This window comes from Mytilus edulis, chromosome 11 (genome assembly GCF_963676685.1).
Source record: "Mytilus edulis chromosome 11, xbMytEdul2.2, whole genome shotgun sequence".
In the NCBI taxonomy this organism is placed as follows: Eukaryota; Metazoa; Mollusca; class Bivalvia; order Mytilida; family Mytilidae; genus Mytilus; species Mytilus edulis.
Window position 1 is genome coordinate 61,811,708 of NC_092354.1, and position 13,354 is coordinate 61,825,061.

Consider the following 13,354-nt stretch of genomic DNA (forward strand, 5'->3'; position numbering starts at 1 on the left):
CCCGTTTGTTGAAAACGAAACATTTATGTTTTTCGTCGTTGTCGAGGTACGTGCAGTCATCATGTCATGTTCGATTGCACCGAAGGCATGTCGTGGTGTGTTGGCCAGGTGGTAACATAACCTTCACGAAGTATTCTTGTGGTACGGTAAATATGAAATTCTTGTTCGCGTTAATATCTTTCTCGTGATCTTTTATAATCTTCTTTTCTATCTCTACTCTGTGTAATGTATGAAGACCAACTTTAATTTCTTCTTGCAAACTCTTTATATTCAGCTCAATTTGTCGTCGTTCGACAAGGACTTCTGCCGTCAATTGTAGACTTTTTGTTTGAACAGTTTGTAAGTTTCGGAAAAAAATGTCAAAACTTTCTTGTCCCATTTCCCAGAACATTGGCGCGGTTTTATTCTTGGTTGGATCTACAAACAAAGCAGAGTTATTAAAAGAGAAATGTTCTTTAAACGGCACTTCCGCTTCCTTCAGCGAAGCCAGCACTGGCGGGATGTTTCCGTCTGCAAATGTTATTAGAACGAAGATATTATCTACAATATCTTTGCCAAAAATCGATAAAATTGAGTGAAATATATAACGTTGTGACGGCGAAAGCCTAGCTAAAGGCGACTGGACTACGAAACAAACTGCGTCCAATGTTTGGATGCCTATATCTCCTGGGGTAGTAAAGAAACTACGTATCTGTTCCACGATTGCCTCGTCTCGCTTTATACCACGTGTGTCACCAAATCTGGGCGTGTCGATTATGTTGACGCTGAATGGTACCTTACATCCCTCCTGATGACAGATCTGGTAACATGTTATCCACTCAGTCTGAGATATAGCCTTAAATATACAAATATTACATTTATTTAATAGTAAAACCTATATATCAAACTTACAAGTACAGTTTACTTCCACTATCATGATTAATGTTCTGTGTCATTTGGTCTCTTGTGGTGAGTTTTCTCATTGGCAATCATACCACATCTTCTTTTTTTATACAACAAAGTAATGTAGATTACTATTAATCAGATTTAGAAAATAAAACGCAATCAATAAATTAAACAACCCTCAACATTTCAACAATTCATTATTGAATGCTCGAAAATATGTTTTAAAATCTTAAGTTATTATTAAGGAAATTTTGCAGTTTTTGGTCATTATCTTGAATATTATTATAGATAAAGATAAACTGTAAACAGCAAAAATGATCAGCAAAGTAAGATCTACAAATAAGTTAATATGACCAAAATTGTCAATTGACCCCTTAAGGGGTTATTGTCCTTTAATGACAATTTTTTACAATTTGTTCATCATATTTGCCAACTTTAAAAAATCTTCTCCTCTAAAACTACTCAACCAAATTCAACCAAACTTCATTTGAATGATCAGTAGGGTGTATAAAATAAAGTTTTATTTTCTATTTTGTCAAAAAACATGGCCGAAGGCATTGTTTACCAGGTGAGCGATTCAGGCTCTTGAGAGCCTCTTGTTAGTTTAACTATTTACTTTTTTTATAGGTGCTGCAATTGACTATATGGTAGGTATACATATGTCTCTAAGAATAAAAAACTAATAAGAAATGCTGAAAAGGTAATTCCATAAAAAGGTTTCTGTTCTATACTCAGATAAGTTCACAACCTCAACCACCAGTTTTTCCGATTATTGTTTGTTGAATGTGCTAGTAACATGAGTAAATCAAGGAATATACACAACAACCACAAGACAATGTATCGATACGTTTACTAAGATGTCTGTAGTTTTCTTTCATTTGAAATACATTTTAAAACTTAAACATTTAAAAAATAAAATTAAATCTTGAAAAAATATTTTTAGATAGAAAAAAAAGTAAACGGAATGTAGATGATTAGTATACACTGATAAAAAAAACCACAACAAATCACCGACACAAAAAGAAATCTTATTTATTCATCTAAATGATTATTAAAATCAAAACATCATCGAATTGAGTGTTTAAATTTTCTTTTACCTGTGAATGTGTCACTTAACATGTGCATTCTGGTTTCTGTAAAAATGATTATTACTAAAGGTTAAATAATTGACGGCAAATTTGGTTGAACTGAGTGGTTAATATGTACATTATTTGTAATTCACAGCACTGGCAAATACCTCTGAGTAAAAGGTTCCGATCACTGAAACTATGGTTTGTAATACGTTCATTTGGTGTGGAGGGTCTACAGATGCATATTAGAAAAGCAAGTTTATTCATTCCGTATAAAATGAAAATAATATGCAAATCTCAACAATCAAGATTTGTACCAATTTTTATCTTCAATTATTTAATAATTTAATCATGAAATGTAATACGTAGCACAGTTTACGAAAATGTATAGAGCTGCATATAGACGGTACTTAAAATAAACCTACATTGAGGATCGTAGATGACTAATCCGTTCACAAGATTCTTTTTAATATGATGTTTGTTCTTAAAAATTTAGAGCAGGTAAAAAATAAAATACAGGGACGTTGAACTTAAAACAAAACGGAAAAGTATTTAAACGTTTAAAAAAAAAACATGCAGATATTAGCATGAGACAATACAATATGACAGAAAACAAAACTATCTGAAAAGTATATCAAAATTAATCATTAATTTGCACAACAGCAGGTATACAAATCGCAAAAGCTTTAAAGGCTGCGCATTAAAAAAACATTCATGAAAAGGCAGTGGTGTACTGCTTGATATAAAAAATATTCATGTTGTATATTAAAGGGCATACGATTGGCAACAAAATTTGAACTACTTGTACGAAATGATAGTAGATTTGAAGTCGCTGCCAAAAGAATACTGGGAATGGTTGTCTTTCGACTGAAGATAATACATATAGCATGATTGAAAGGTTAAATTGATAGCAAGAAGTGTATTGATAATTGCATCATAAAATAAATAAAGTCAACGAATAGAGGCAAGTTAAACAACTTTGTCAATAATCTTTTTTATTTCAAAACAACGAATTTGACTCAAAGAAAATGTTTTACCCGTCTGTTATGTCATCACAGTATACTAATTTATAAATTCCAACGATGCGCAGGAAAAAGAAGAGAAACAGGTTTCTGTTTTTGCGTCATAGCACTACACAACTATTTTCAAATGTATTTGAACCGTAACAGGAATGACAGGTACTTATCCATCTTCGAATTTCAAATGTTTGGCTTTCCTGAAGAAGGTGAATCCAGAAAAGCGCTTCCGACGCAAAAAATTATTAAACGTGTTGGGTTTTTTTTATGGACATGATTGACGCCTTGAAGTTGCATAAATATAGATTCCTCAACTGCAACAAGTGTGATATGATATTTCTCCACTCAAGTCAGTTAAATTGTGATATTTAAAGCGTTAGGCTTCCCGAGCTTTTTAGATAAATAAAATGTTACTGTCGAGAGTGGAGACATATCGTAATACACGAGTTATAGTGGTAGAATCTGTTTCTCATATGAATGTTATCCTTCTTTTTCGAAGATTTGAAGAAAGTTGTGTTCTTTTTATGTGTCGTCATCAGGCATGGTCGCCTTTTTCGTGACGTCAAAATATGAAAACTCAGAAGAAACCGGGAACATTTAAAGTCACAATTTAATTTCGACCAATCATTTGCCGAAATCAGATTTTTACTAGTGAGGAGAAATATTTTCACGCTCCGATCAAGAAATGTGAAAATAGCGCAAAAATTAGAGAATCGCTCATGTTCAATAACGTCTTGATTGATATATGAAAAAAAAAACAAGGTTTAAATCAGAAAATAAAAATAAATTATCTAATATGGTATATTCACGATACGTGTGTATTCTTATTTTAGGGTGAAAATGAACTGAACGAATTTTTACTGAAACAGCTTAATCGTTCCGGAAAAGGTTCATATGGTCCCTGCATTACTCAGAGGGAAATACGTTATTCGATTTACTGTGACGTCACAATATACTGAAGACTGTGATATAGAACGTGACTGGAAAATTATATCTGCTACTGCTACAAAAGTTTTACACGATGACGAATCAACAGACGAGGAAGTAATTTCCCCTGACGACGAAGTATTTGAAAAGGAAATCCCGATTCTGCGTGTACCCCGTGTCGTACCATTGAAGCGGAAGGATTACGGAATCAGCCTCTTATTGAGTAATGTTCCAATGTCACCTAAACTTATCAATGGAAGTTTTGCAGCGTTATTCGATAACAATGACGTCATAGTGGAATTTGCGAAACAAATAACAAATACCGATTTTAACGGTAGACCAATTCGTTTGTCCCCTAGACGACGGTTAAAACTTAAAGACAGTACTAAACAACAAAGTTTGGACACATATAAGATAAACCGAACACTTTGTAATCGTCAAAAGTACGGATCGCTAGACTCAAAAATTGAAGAAATACTTGAGTTGTCTACTTTGAACGACCAAAGAAATGGCGTTTGTGATATAGATGACATACGTGAAACCGATTCCGAACAAAATCAGTCGAGCGAAGAAGAGAACCCTACCGTCAAAGTTCACATTTCACAATTTACTGACTTCAAATCGGCCAATGGCAATGCAAGCGAAAGTGTAGTCGAAAATGGCACTCTAAAATGCTGTAAACACTGCGGACATGTTATTGACTAGTACTCATCAAAGGATACTATTTTGATTTTACCAATGCAGAATTTGAATGTAGATGTATGTAAAGTTTGTTGAAATAAATTAGTTCATGCAAGACTCATTGTTAGTCATATTTACGAAATGTTGCGATCTATAATAACTACGCGTATGTCGTTTACTCATATATACAGCTATTTAAATTATATTTTGAGTGTTAAAATGAGAGACGAAAGATACTAAAGATAAATTCAAACTCACAAGTCGAAAAAAAACTGACAATGTTATGGCGAATAATAAAAAACAAACAATCAACAGACTAATAACAGTATCCAAAACACAACATAAACTATTAAAGACTGAGAAAAATGCACACCATGAAACACCGGTGTGATCCCATTATTTTCACATCATACTGACACCGTACGAAGGGTAAACAAAGTCGATATAAAAAGACTTTTAAAACTAGAACATATCTCTTAAGATGAAAGGTCTTCATAAAAATAGAGAACACTTAAAACTGGTGAGATTCTAGAAATTATACATGTTTTTATACGTTAAAATAAGATCATACCCCACTACATTCTTACAGCTATGCAAAAATGGACATTACACTTTGCAGTTCATCGCTAGATAACTCAAAATATGATAATTAATTAACTTAAATCAAATGGAAGGCTTTACAAAAGCTCATTTTTGGAGGAAATTAACATCATCACAAGTACTGATCTTTAATCTTTTATTAGAAATACATAGAACGTCTTCTGTCAGTATAACATTATATGGGAAATGTTGTAATTGCATTGTTCTCCATGTTTGGTGAATTCTTTTTCTTGTGTATTTCTAATGACTGCTACACATACATCGTCTTGCGTGACATTGTCCTGGATATGGATGACATAATGATTCGCATTCACTGTCAATTTTACAAACTACAAAAAAGAAATGAAAACATACAATGTTAATTTTTGACTTTTCTGCCTTTGTCAGCGTTAAATATGCAATACCATCTTAATTTGTACATGTCTAATAACCAAAAAAAATACACTCAAATTGAAAACAGAGTAAAAAACGACAAATGCCACGGATTCTGCCCATTTCTGATGGTACCGAGGATAAAGAAGATTTATGTATTTTCACTTTATAGACTAGTATCAGACTATAGTTATTTGTAAATCTATGCAGAGAAATAAATTGAAACCATCATTGCATATACATATAAATACTCGTCAAGTTTCTCAAACATATCTGTACTTACAATTCCAGCCGTTAGTTGGTTATACAACGAAAGAATGTAGTTACTCAGTAAAAACAAAAAATAACAGTAGTCTTGTCAAATCGTGTATGTTGTTTAGAGACTGGATATTATTAATGGTAACTTATAGTTTTCAAACTAATTTACACCCTTTACTCCTTCTTTCTGTAGTAGTTCATCTGACTTTCTGTCTTTTCCTTCTTTGTCTTCTCGTTTTCGATTCTTATCGTACGCATGGGCTTTCTATTATTTAAATATATTGTGTATGACTCTCTTTTAAAATTGTTGAAATGTGAACATCAAAACATTACAAAAATGAACGTTTTATATTTCATGCATATTCTGAATTATTATCAATAAATTCTATATGGGAATTTGAGCTTCGCTCTCACCCCATATGGAGTTTACTGACCCAATAGCACACTCTTTTACTTATAGTATATACGTATATAACTTATATTGACACTAAGCATATATTTAATATTTAATATTCCAAAAGCAGTGACCGATACAATGGACATGTCAGTGAAAACTTTATTTTTTTCGTGTGATATTTTTCAATGCCAATTTGATCAATAAATATAAATAAAAAAAATTAACTGGTCATCTTATTTTGACAGTATCGGCCTAGGTTTTGCTAGAATTGAAAGTAATACTGTATCTTAATACTTACTAGTGGAAGACGAATTTACACAAGTACACAAGTTGGTAATACAATTAATCTCTGTCCGGTTTACACATCGTGTGTTTACACAGTTATTTACTTTTCTACAAGGTTCGCCAATGGAGGATACTGAAATGAAATGACGTTTTGGACATACATATTCTATTGACGTTAGTTATCTGTTTAATTTATAATACGCAGTATTGTAATTTAATATTTTGTACAGATATTAACTTGAAAATCTTTATACCCTTCTTCCGATTATGTTTTTTTTATTTATAAAAAACTATTTCTACTGAAAGCTGAAGCTTTAAAAATATCCTCAACGTGTCCTCAGAGTGATCATTACATTACTTCAATAATGATATTGAAAGGATGGAAACTTGTATAATCTAGAACCGTTTTAAACTCCAATGAAAACTTACAAACGGGAAAGTCGATCCATTCGAACTGCCAAAATTAAAAGCTATTTGTAAACAAAACAAGTGAAAAACAGTTGCAATATTCCGTCTTTGGTACAGGCAAATGGTATAAAGTTAAAAACACTTTTTAAATAAATAACTTTAATCTGTAAATAGACTCATCATATATAGATACCAGGACTAAATTTTGTATATACGCAAGACGCACGTCTCGTCTACAAAAGACTCATCAGTGACGCTAGATTCCAAAAAAATGATCCAAAGGCCGATTAAAGTACGAAGTTGAAGAGCATTTAGGCCCGAAATTCCTAAAAGTTTTGCCAAATACATCAAGGGTAATCTAAAGGAAGAGCTTCAACTGATATAAATTATTGGGTATATGTTAATTAAAAAGTAACATCACAAAAATACTGAACTTAGAGGATAATCAATTCGGAAAGTCCATAATCACATGGCAAAATCAAATAACAAAACGCATCAAAAACGAATGGACAAGAACTGTCATATTCCTGACTTCAGATATAGTTGTTTCCAGTTTAATACCAACAGAAAATATAGTATGCACATATTCTAGACGAAAACATTTCTTAAAAAAGAGAAATTGATATTGACCCTTCTTTCTTGATTCAAAATCAAAACATAGAGCCGACATTTTGATTTGCTTGCGTTTCGAAAAAAATCCCTATTATATCTATGGGAATATTCGTCGACTCAACAGAAATAAATTGACCGCTTATCCCGAGCTATTATTTCTTCCTGGATATAAAAAGAACCTTTTCTTTAATGCATTTAAATAACAAACTGAAATTATAGAATTGTTGGTGACGTTCATAGTAGATTGATTTGAAAAACTAATAAAACCTTTACTTTTCCGTAGCCCTACCTGATTTTAAAGTGTAATTGGGTTGTCTTCAATCTTCAATAATTAAACATTCTATAAAAGATAGAAGGGGGTGAACACAGAAAGGACTTGATTTGATTTTTTATATTTTAAATTAGATATGTTTTTAAATTCCCTAAAATTATGAACGAATACATTACCTATCACAGGGTTTATACTCAAATATTTAAAACAACTCCGACATTTTTAGATTATTTCCGACTTAAAGTTTGAATTCTTTTTGGTATTTTTCGTTTTTCTGTTGTTGTCTGCTAATGTAAGATGTGGTATTGACTACCTTTTATCGGTGATTGCCACAAATGACATTAGCATTCGTTCAAATCATCAATAGTGAGACAAACGACCAATTTAATGGAAGTACGAACCCACAGAGATCCGTTTTCAAATAATAAATGTATAAGATGATCAAAATGGAACCGACTGCCTTTATCCCTAAAGACCAGTCCGTTGTCTAAAATAACCCATGCAGTCGGGTGTTTTTATAAACCAATCAGCGGTCAAAAAGTACAGTAAATTATAAACCGTTGATTCTCATAAGAATAGAATTCTTTGTTTTCATTGAGCATGCACAGATTATTCAGAAGTTGAGTTAATTATGAAATTGCTCAATTGCAGAGTTTTACACAAAAAAGGCAATATGGATAAAGGCCAATCAAAAATAAGAATAACATAGCTTCATTGGTTAAATATCTGTTCCTAAGGCATTTTCATCAAATATCAACGTGTTAATGAACGATATTCTACTACCAATACTGTATTAGATCCCGCTTGTTACAACAGTCTCTATTTTGTTCCATATCTCATCTCAATGAATTAAGAGTGGCCGATTTGTCAGTAATGACACTAAACTGCCAATACTTAGTTTCTTAGTTCGAACCTTGGACGTGACAGGGTTCAAATCTTAAAATTGGGTCGATGCCACTGCTGGTGGACGTTTCCAACCTAGTAGTCATCACCTTGGTGTTGACATGTATATCAATAATGTGGGTATTTTTATAAATTTTCTGTTTACAAAACTTTGAAGATCTTTAAATTCATCGAAAAACTAAGGATTTTTCTTATCCCAGGCCTAGATTACTGTAGCCGTATTTGGCATAACTTTTTGGAATTTCGGATCCTCAATGCTCTTCAACTTTGTAGTTGGATTTATAAATATTTTGATATGAGCGTCACTGATGAGTCTTATGTAGACGAAACGCGCGTCTGGCGTACTAAATTATAACCCTGGTACCTTTGATAACTACTTAATTGACGGGGATTGCTGGTTATCTTTCAAACGATATTTTTCTCCTTCCTTGTACTGCACCTCAATCAATTAAAAACTGTCCGCCATGAAATACTAAATAGTGCTAAAATGCATTTATCATTTTGAAATTGATGCTCATCACTTCTTCTTAACAGATCACATATTCCTATTTAACGTATGTTAAGACGTAGATAACTAAAAATCACTAGACACTCTTTTTACATAACTTAACATACGAAAAGCAGGCTCACCAATTTCAAATATGACATTAAAAGAAAACAAAATGATGTGTTTATGAATTTTTATAGAATATTATGTCGTAAGTATTTTGAAAGAGATTAAGCACAATGTTTTCCGCATAGTATAAACAATTATATAACTATACTGAATATAAAACTTTCACTTACCAATAAGAAGAGCAAAAAAGGTACTTGCAACTTTGATATTCATATTTGTTAATATTTTGATAAGAGACATAAAGATTAAAAAACAACATATATACATATTTAGGAAGTAACGTACATTTGTAAGACGCATTAATAGTTAAAAATAGATGAATGAGACATGCAGGAAAGTCTTGTTATGCATTTTTAAAACAAAACATAATTAATGTTTCACCAATAAAAATACAGCTTTAAGTTGTTACTAATGTTGTTACTGTTATTACACCTATGGTGTTTGCTTTACAGAAGCCTATATTGATTTTAACAGACATAGATAATTAAAATTTAAGTAATTAAAGTTAAAACGGTTTCTGCATTTTTTAAAGTAAACACGCCATTAAATGCACTGTTACATCACAATATACTGAAAATTATGATTAAGAATGTTACTGGAAAAAAATATCTTCTTCTACAAACGTTATATACGAAGACGAATCAACGGACTAGAAAGTTATCACCCCTTACGACGAAGTATTTGAAAAGGAAATTACCGATTCTGCTAGTACCCCGTGCCACACCACTGAAACGGAGGGATTACGGAAAAATATAGTTGAACCAAGATTATAATTGAATACGTCTGCCGCGCGTTTCGTCCAGACAAGACTCACCAACGAATAATCCTTATATTGAGTAATGTTCCAATGTTACCTAAACTTGTCACTTGAAACTTTGCAGCGTTGTTCGACAATAATTGTAGAATTTGGCAAATTAAAAAATGTGATTTTTATAAAATAACAGTCCGTTTGTCCCCTCGGCGACATTCCAAGCCTAAAGATAGTGCTAAACAGCAAAGACAAGACACTTATAAAATAGTCATACCAATTTTTAATCGTCAAAAATTGAAGAAGTACTTGTTTGTCTACCCTGAATGACCAAACTAATGGCGTTTATGATATAAAGGATGCATGCGTGAAACCGATTCTGAACAAAATCAGTCCAGCGAAGAAGAAGCCCCTACAGTCCGAGTTCACTTTTCACAGTTAGTTCAATCGTCCAATGAAAATGCAATTAGAAATGTTGCCGTAAATGGTTCTCAGCGATACCGTAATCACTGTGGATGTGTCGTTGACTAGTACGTACCAAAATATAATGTTTTGGTTCAGCACATCAAGGATAAAATAAACTTTTAGGTTTTTTTTGCATATAAGAGTATTTAAAGTGTAATGAAATACATAAGATATGCAAGGATGATAAATTTATAAAAGAGGGTTGAAAGATACCAGAGGAACAGTCAAACCCATAAATCGAAAAAAAACCTGACAACACCATGTATAAAAACGAAAAAGACAAACAAACAAATAATAGTACACAAGAACTAACATAAGATTTTGGTGAGTTTAGGTGACATGAATAAAGATATTTTGTACATACATCTGGACATTTCTCAGTTCTAATGTGACATTTCGCACTTTCAAGTTGAGATTTCACTCCAAAGTTGACACTCTAAAGTAGATCAATTCATTCCCAAGTTGATATTTTTCACTTCAGAGTTGACTCTTCTTTGGGAGTTAGAAATGTCAAGTAAAGGGTAGGAAATGCGAAGTTTGAACCGTGTTAACTTGGGAATGGATAGTGTGGTAACTGAGAAACATAAATTAGATGTAAAACATGTAAAATTAGAATGGAGCAATATAAAGTTTAAAGTGAAGAATTAAGTTGCATCTCGGAAACATCAACAAACAGTTTGTCGGCTTTGTTACATAATAAACTGATGATTGTGAATAAGTAATATTGCACTGGTCTAGACACATCTACTCAAAAATGGTTACAAAAGCACTAAAATGAAATTTGATGTAATTGTTGATTTAACAAAATTGAAAAGAATTTTACTGTTTTCATTTATTCATCAGCTATGTTCATTATTTGCTCGAAAAAGAAAGTTGTGGATAATGAAAACACGTGTATATAAGTAGCATGCCTTCCTTTTTAATTCCTCCACAATGTTATAACAAATAAAAGCTTAGAACATTCATTACCATGCAAATAGATTATCACTTACCAACTATGAAATATATTTCGGGATATTGCAGCATATTCGTAACGTAAAATTGTCACACAACTTATCATAAATTAACCAGGAGACATAATTACACTCATAGATCGAAAATAAACTGACAACATCATGACTAAAAAAAAGTAAAAGACAAACAAAACACAATAAAGAAAAAAAAAATATGAAGCAACAAGCACCCCACCAATAACTGGGGATAATTTCAGGTGCTCCAGAAATGTAATCAGATCCTGCTCCATATGTGGCACCCGTCATGTTGCTCACGTTATCAAAACCCTTAAATAGTATAATTCGGGATACGAAGGGATAATTTGAATTGTACCTCTTGAACCTCTTCGTTTTATACATTCCTTGTGAGCCGAAGCCCTCAATCAACAAGTATTCCCCATTTTAAACTAATATTATTAAAAGAGTTGGTATTGCTTTATTTCATAAAAAAAGAATAATCAACGTAGATAAACGTATCATGTCTAAGGGTTGGAGAAATTTTACTATGTAAAAAAATAAACCTGATTCAAACAAACAATTCTCTTAAACTGACATTGTCAAGATGCTTGATGTCTTGATGGACAACATATTTGTTACGTTTGGAGGACGTGTTTTTCATTATACAGTCGGTATTCATATAAAAACCAATTGTGCCTCTACTCTTGTCAACTTGTCCCTTTATTCTTATGAGACTGATTTTATACAGAAACCCCTTATGGAATAAATCAAAAGAAGTGAGCAATATACTCTAATATACATATATAACTTCAAACAGCGGTATGATACTGTTGCCTTTATTTATTTTCTGTTATACAGATGATGTTCTCTCACTAAATAATTCAAAATCTGGTGACTATGTTGAACGCATCTTTTCAATCAAAATAGAGATATAGATACAACAGATACAGTTATGTCTGTCTCATATCTTAACTAACATTTAGAAATTGACAATGAGGATCGGTTGAAACAAAACTTTACGACAAAAGAGATGATTAAAGATCGCAATTGTGAACTTTCTTTTCATATGTAGCAACATTACAGCAACGCTTACATAAGGAGTACATATTTCCTAACTGATACAATATTCCCTAGATTGTACTGCCTTATTATTTCTTGATAAAGGATTGCTGCTTAAAAGGAAGCTATTAAACCAAGAGTTCCAATTGGTGAAGTGTAAATCATTCCTTCTTGAATGTTACTGACGCCATCACTAGTTGGTTGAACGTTATGAATGTTCGTTTCAAAAATTATATTGTAAACCGTCAATTGAAAAATATTTGCGGCGGAATATTTTGGCTGTTTCCTCTTGAAAGTCGTGTGTTTTTTTTTGTTTTTTTTTTTTTTTGGTGTGTGTACTTTTTTGTGCTTAGTTAAATTGAGATGTTTTTATTTGGAGCAACAGTAGTGATAAAGCTTATTCTAATTTCCCCGTTTATTGGCAAAATAACATTGATTGTCTCAAACTCAAAACATGATAAATGATATAGAATCGGATACGGATGAAATTGAAAATAATTAACATTAAAATCACTTTTTGAAATAAATTATTTGTTTTTAACAAATATCATATGAAATAAATTGTAAAATCATCTGTATTGCAGTTCATGTCAATCTAATGATCATCATTGATTTAATTTTTACTCCTTATGCCTTTGGGAATACTTGTTTATTTATTGAATATAAGGGATAACAAGTAATGTTAATATATTTATTTTTAAAAAAATCGTCTTATCAGTAATTGTCTATGTTGGGTTTTTTTACAATTTCAGAAAATTGACAATTTAGTAAAAAAAAAACCATTTATGTTTTTTTCAAAATTGGATATGCATATAATTGTTGGAAATATAC

At 31.8% G+C, this 13,354-nt stretch overlaps 1 long non-coding RNA gene across 1 annotated transcript; it reads left to right on the top strand.

The window, feature by feature from the left end:
• Positions 1-1,505: 1,505 nt before the first annotated feature.
• LOC139496030 (uncharacterized) lies at positions 1,506-2,828 on the top strand. Its single transcript, XR_011657533.1, has 3 exons — positions 1,506-1,532; positions 2,110-2,208; positions 2,727-2,828. It is a non-coding gene; the product is annotated as an uncharacterized lncRNA (long non-coding RNA).
• The last annotated feature ends 10,526 nt before the right edge of the window (positions 2,829-13,354 follow it).